This window comes from Limulus polyphemus, unplaced genomic scaffold (genome assembly GCF_000517525.1).
Source record: "Limulus polyphemus unplaced genomic scaffold, Limulus_polyphemus-2.1.2 Scaffold11150, whole genome shotgun sequence".
NCBI lineage: Eukaryota > Metazoa > Arthropoda > Merostomata > Xiphosura > Limulidae > Limulus > Limulus polyphemus.
Window position 1 is genome coordinate 8,180 of NW_013676760.1, and position 7,410 is coordinate 15,589.

At 34.6% G+C, this 7,410-nt stretch overlaps 1 long non-coding RNA gene across 1 annotated transcript; it reads right to left on the minus strand.

Annotated features, from left to right (window-relative positions):
• Positions 1-3,458: 3,458 nt before the first annotated feature.
• On the minus strand, positions 3,459-5,530 carry LOC106476659. Its single transcript, XR_001291915.2, has 2 exons — positions 5,371-5,530; positions 3,459-3,802 (listed from the first exon to the last, which is right to left on the minus strand). It is a non-coding gene; the product is annotated as an uncharacterized LOC106476659 (long non-coding RNA).
• Positions 5,531-7,410: the final 1,880 nt, after the last annotated feature.

Genomic DNA, 7,410 nt, shown 5'->3' on the forward strand with positions numbered 1-7,410 from the left:
AACAGCTTGTTTAATATTCGTATAGTCACAGAGTTTGGACGTTTAATTCACAACTAACAGTTTGTTTAATATTCGTATAGTGACAGAGTTTGGACGTTTAATTCACAACTAACAGATTGTTTAATATTCGTATAGTGACAGAGTTTGAACGTTTAATTCACAACTAACAGTTTGTTTAATATTCGTATAGTGACAGAGTTTGAACGTTTAGTTCACAACTAACAGGTTGTTTAATATTCGTATAGTGACAGTTTGAACATTTAATTCACAACTAACAACATGTTTAATATTCGTATAGTGACATTCTCCACAGCTATAAGATTAACGTTTGACATTTTAAATAACTGAATCCATAAATTCGTACGATATAATGTAGAGAAACTTTTGTGACGGATCCCAGTCACTTACTCAACTTTCTTTTTTCCTAAAACGCACGGTAATAGGCTGTTATCCGTGTTCTTTTGCGAGAAAGATAACTTGTAACTGTAGTTAGAAAACAGTGTTACGTGCTGTTACATTTTTGCATCAATTAAAACAAACACCAGCACAGTGTTACGTGCTGTTACATTTTTTCATTAATTAAAACAAACACCAACACAGTGTTACGTGCTGTTACATTTTTTCCATTAATTAAAACAAACACCAACACAGTGTTACGTGCTGTTACATTTTTTCCATTAATCTTAAAACAAACACCAACACAGTGTTACGTGCTGTTACATTTTTTCATTAATTAAAACAAACACCAACACAGTGTTACGTGCTGTTACATTTTTTCCATTAATTAAAACAAACACCAACACAGTGTTACGTGCTGTTACATAATTACTATAATTCGAACTTCTTTTCTCCTATCCAGGTTCATTTTATTTTATAAATATTGTCCATATTTCTGGTGTATTATAATTATAAATATTAGAACTTCCTTCCCTCTATCCAGGATCGTTTTTTTTTAAAAACTCTCCCATACTTCTGGTGTATTATACTTATGAGTATTTGCGCTTCGGCCCAGTTCTGCCAAACATTTAATATAATTTAATACAGCATCAATCTATTTTCGCGAGGAGAAAACATAAACAGTTTTAGCGATGGTTTTGATAAATGAGTAATTAGATATTCGTGTCTGACGAGATAGTTGTACAGATATTTTACTGTCTTCTTTCTATAAATAGTTGTCAAAAATGACTAATTTATCAGACAGTTATGTTGTTCTAGAGACGAATTTACGATTTTTTTCGAAGCGTATTTTATAATGGAGTTTGTTCCTCCTAAAGGCTAATATTTTGTCATCTCATAAGAAATGATTATCACAATAATTATTAGTTTTTCTCTCCGGGATATCAAGCATCACAGAGAGAGAGAGATGTAAACGAAGACAGACAATTATCTTACTGCAATCCATTGAAAGTAGCTAAACTAGCTGTACTGAGATGATACGTTTGTATACGATATGAAGGTTTCTAATTACAGATCTGTGTTTCATACATTTGACGAGGCTCATTCTTAAACCTAATGTTAAGATAGAAAGTTATTTGCTTAATTTCACGCAAGGCCACTAGAGGGCTATATTGCCTAAGCCGTCCGCAATTTAGAAGAAATATACTAGAGGGGACACCACACACCGCCAACTCTTGGGCTACTCTATTATCAAGGAATAGCGGGATTACCGTCACGTAATAACGTCCTCACGTCTGAAAGAGTGAGCACGTTCGGTGACGGTATTCGAACTTGTGATCTCTCCAGCAGGCCATGCTATGTAAATCTGTAAATAAATTAGTAAGATCCGATATTTTACTTTCAACGACCTACTACTTAAAAGTTTTAAAAAGTACTGTTTGTTTGTTTTGTAATTAAGCACAAAGCTACACGATGGGCTATCTGTGCTCTGCCCACCACGGGTTTCGAAACCCGGATTCTAGAGTTGTAAGTCCGCGGACACTGTGCCACTAGGGGGCTTTAAAAATTGAAAACTTTCTACAAATCCAATCATTTATATATATTTTTTTAAAGTAGCCAGTGTTAGTTTGTAGTTAAATGCAAAACTACACAATGTGATGTTTGTGCTCTGCCCACCACGGGTATCGAAAACTGGTTTCTTGTTTGTTATGAATTTCGCGCAAAGCTACACGAGGGCTATCTGCGCTAGCCGTCCCTAATTTTGCAGTGTAAGACAAGAGAGCTAGTCATCACCACCCGCCGTCAACTCTTGGGCTACTCTTTTTACCAACGAATAGTGGGATTGACCGTCACATTATAACGCCCCCGTAGCTGAAAGGGCGAGCATGTTTGGTGTGATGGGGATTAGAACCCACGACCCGCAGATTGCGAGTCGAGCGCCCTAACCACCTGGCCATAAACCGGTTTCTAGCGTTCTAAGTCCGCAGACATTCCACTAGGGGGCAAATATAGCCAGAAGCTCAAGACTATTAGACTTGTTTCTCTAAATTTTTGTGTTTCTTGTGAATTAATTAATTAATTCTCGTCGTTGACACTGTAGACATTAGATTATAGCTTATAAGAAGGTTACGTCGGTATTCTTTAGATTGTGAAATTTTAAATAGAAGTCATAGAGCAGAAAGAGTCTTAATGCCGAGAATAGATTTAGCAACCAGTGAAAAAAGTTTTCCATACGTACTTAAGAGACGACAATTTCCAGTGATAACGTAATTTGTGATAACTATTCATCAGTCTCAGGGACAAACCTTCCATCAAGTTGGAGTATTTTTGCCGGAACCAGTGTTTGAATATAGAGAACTGTATGTAGCTGTGACGAGAACAAGAGGTGAAAATAATTTTAAAATATTTGTGACTGATAGGGAGAATCATGGTCGAGTCTTTTATAATTTCGGTGATATCACAGCAAAATAGTTTAATTCAGAAGTTTTATGACATTGAGTTGTATCCAAAAGCAAAATAAAATATACCAAGTAGTGTTTCAGTTAAGCCTTACGTTACGTTTATGTATTAGGCCTAATGCTTAAATTAGGCTACAAATAGGCCTACGATTACTAACGTTATAGAGTCAGTGTTTTAAAAAGTTTTAAGTGGTGAATAAATGTTAATAAATAAATATTATTTTGGTATTTTAACATATATTTTATCTACTTGGCCTTAAAACATAAAGAAAAATAAAAGTTTATTACAACCAAATATTTTTTTATCCTTTGTACACTCGAAAGAGTTGAAAATTTGTGTCGGAATGTCCGCACTACGTTTTCTACTTCCTTACCTAGAAAGAATACAGTGAAAAGGCTGAGAAATGATATTTAAGTTTCTTTCAGAGTGCACACGTACTTTTGTTCACGATAACATTTCATTTTTCAGCATAGTTTTTACTAAAAATGCGATGATTAACGAATTACTTCAAAACTGATGAAATAAGTGAAGAGTAGGTGAATTTTGGAGGTACAATTAGTCTTAGTTAAATTCTATAATTTTCGTTAATCATTCAACAATGGTTTCCTGTCATTTTTGACGGGCTTTTATACCAGTATTGATAATACAAATTAGAACCATTACAATATCAAACATAACACGTTAAATTTTAAAGAAAGTCCGAGTTTTATACAGAATTCATCAAATACAACTGAACGCGTGTCAGACTACATGTATTTCATATTTCTGGCCAGTAGCTTTGGATTGGACGTTGTGTAATCGAGGTTATCCAATCAAGATAGCCCTGAACTCGGACGTAAACACCGGGCACGCCTTCCGTGCCACAATCGATACCCCAGGATACGATGCCAGCCAATTCATATCTACCGCCCTGCCTCCAACACACTAAAGGACCGCCTCCGTCTCCCTGTGATAATAAGTAATTATTATTAAAAATCTATATATTACTCAATATTCATTATCCTGCTTATTTCTGCACATTTTACTTTATCGAAGTTTACTTAGTTTTTGTAGTGAAGGAAGTCGGTCGCTCTAAATTTTCGCTATTAACGTAAGAACGACATGTTGGTAATTAACATAATTTACTCAAGTTTTATCATAATTTATTCGATGATTAATATTTGACCATCAAAGCGCCGTGTTTTCTCATACCGTTCAATACCAGTGGGGGTCCATATATTGCATCATATTGAGTAATATGCCTGTTACAGCACTCAGCGTTAAGAACTGACCGGGGGGGGATTGTTGTTGTTGTTTGAAGTTAAGCATAAAGCTACACAATGGGCTATCTGTGCTCTGCCAACCACGCGTATCGAAACCAGGTTTTTAGCGTTGTAAGTCTGCAGACATGCCGCTGTGCCACTGGGGGGCTGGGGAGAAAATGAATTCGTGGGATTAATTACAATACTGAGAGTATTTTGTTTAAGTCCTGCTATTAATAAGCGATATAGTAAAGGACTCACAGGCAATTTGATGCGTAACTAGTTTTAAGAAAGCGTTTAAAAAAAATAGGTAATTCTAGGGTTAAATATTAAGTCGTTTAAAACAAATATTTGTTGGTCAAAATATCTATAGAAATGAAAAAAAAAATCCGATATGACTGATATCTCAGAGAACTGGATTAAGGTAGAAAATCGGGTTTAGGTTATAACTGGGTTATAAATCGGGTTTAGGTTATAACTGTTCAGTTCAGTAGCAATCTAGAAAAGTGTAAGTTGATTTATTCGAAAGAGGCTTTATGTGTGAAGAAAAGCGTTTTCTTTAGAGATAAGTTTATACAATGCTGTCGAAACGTATATCACATTTTAAAGAGTTTGGGCTTAGTAAAGGTTGATGCGACGTTTCGGGTTCTAAGCTGAATACTTCAATGGTTAGGGGTAATGCAATGTTTCGGATTCTATGCTGAATACTTCAGTGATTAGGGTTGAGACAACGTTTCGGGCTTTAGGCTGAATACTTCAGTGGCTAGAGATGAGGTGACGTTTCGGGTTCTAGGCTCAATACTTTAACGGTTAGAAGTGAGGCGACGTTTCGGGTTCTAGGCTCACTACTTCAATGATTAGGGGTGAGGCGACGTTTCGGGTTCTAGGCTGAATACTTAATGATTAGGGGTGAGGCGACGTTTCGTGTTTTAGTTTGAATAATTCACCAGATATGCGAAAGACTCAGCATAGAGACAAGAAGTTCCCTGTTGTTTTTAAGGGTTAATCAAACTTAAGTGTCTTCGAAGATTTTACAATAGTGAATATTTCTCACTGAAAAACTCGCCATGAAATATTTTGTGTTGACCATCAGCCATTACTTACGAAATGGTTAACGGAATTTTCGTTAAAATTATATCAATATGTCCTCTACTTTTATATATAAAGACTTGACTCTCATACTCCGAAATTCAAAGGTTCGGGCTAAAATAAATATCATATTGTACTATTAGTGACATATCTTACATATCATTTTGTACTATTAATGACATACCTTACAAGAGTCTTTCTTCTCTTCTCCACCAGCACAAATGAATTCACTGTACAATTTAAAATGTTTGTATAGCCTCGTCTCCCTGAGAAGCGTTTGACATTGAGAGTTATCAATCACAGGAACAATAACTTCTTTTAAGATATTGGAATATGTACCACTCTCTGAAAGGAAGAAATACTATTGTTTACCTTGAAGTGAAACCTCAGTTACATACTATAATAGTTCAGATGAATGAAAACTTCTTTAAATACGTTGCTAATACCATAAACCAAAATAGAAATTAGAACTTACCTGAGGACCAGAGTAAAGAAACTATTTTCTGAATACATTGTTCTCTCGCAACGAAGTCTGTCGAATCGACCGACCTCGTAACCATTTTGTACTCGTTATAGTTTCTATACTATAACTCTTAATACATGTAGAAAAAAATCAGGTTTTTAATATAGTATTCTTACTAAAGATTTGTCCATGAATATATACATTATTTCTATATACTAGTCCAAGACTAAGTAATTTGCACATTAAGATTAAAATAATAAAATACTTTTCTTCTTGTCAAAAATTTCAAATTTTATTTGCGTAATCCTTAAAACCTCCTAAATAAATTTCAAACGCTTTCTTTCAGTAAAACTTTATATTTTGTCTGTTATTTTCTCTACTCTAACTTTAAACAAGATTGGTCAATTTGACTGACCTCGTAACCATAAAAATCTAAACAAATCTAAATTACCCTTCTTTTTTTCTAGAATTACTTCAAGTTGTAATATGAAACTGCATTTGTTTATCCTAAACAGTATGCATCTATTTATACTTGAATTTTATTGTTTTCTGCCCTTTGAATCCTGTCGAACTACTAATCACGCCATTATAAATTGTAAATCACTTGGTGAACGTGCAGGTCACGTTACACTATCGAATTATATAATATTACGTACGAACTACTCGCAAGGTGCTTGCTAGCGTACCTTGTGAAAATATTTTATTATTATTATTTATTTCACCCAATATAACCTTAACGAACATAAAAAGTTTCATATTTTTACATTTTAGTTACTTTTATAATAATAATAAGTAAAGAATAAATATGAAAAACAAGAAAAAAAATTAATTTTTTTCTTCGGGGTCTTTTTTTTTGTTGTTGTTGTCGACTGTTGATGACACTTAACCTTACTTTTTTATACTTATGGTATTATTGCACTAAATGATTTTTTTATATGTAATTAAATATTGCACCAAAAATCACAGAATAATAACATGCAAATAGCAGACAATGTCTCATGACTATTACAATTTGTCTGGTTTTCTAACTATGCGACAAGAGCCGTTAATACTTCATCTAAGCTTGTCGATGTGTTTCACGTGAGAATCAAGCTTGAACTAAAAGCTAAATTGACAGAAAACAACTTAATATAATACGTTATTTGATATATGCAAGCCTAGGCTTTCTATTGTTTATAAATAATATAATATTGAACGTCAGAGGGAACTACTGGCAAGTTTTAAAAGAGTTTGTTTTGTTTTTTTGAATTTCGCGCAAAGCTACTCGAGGGCTATCTGCGCTAGCCGTCCCTAATTTAGCAGTGGGAAGGCAGCTAGTCATCACAACCCACCGCCAACTCTTGGGCTACTCTTTTACCAACGAACAGTGGGATTGAAAGGACGAGCATGTTTGGTGTGACAGGGATTCGAACCCGCGACCCGCAGATTGCGAGTCCAGTGCCTTAACCATCTGGCCATGCCGGGCCAGTTTTGAAAGAGAGGATGTGATATATGGGCGTAGAAAGAGGGGGCTAATTGTTGATTTCATGGCTATGTAACCAAATAAGAATGAAGGCTACGACAATTATACTTTCCCTGAATAATTACGATATTATAATAAGTAATTTATGTTACATTTAGTACGTTTTTGGGGTAAATAAATTAGAGGAGACGGGATGCTTAGAACAGAGAGCAAATGTCACAGTTCTCACAGTAAAGTAAGTCGTAGATATTTTTGGATATGGCCTTATAAAAGTAAGAACTTTAAACTTATATACTATT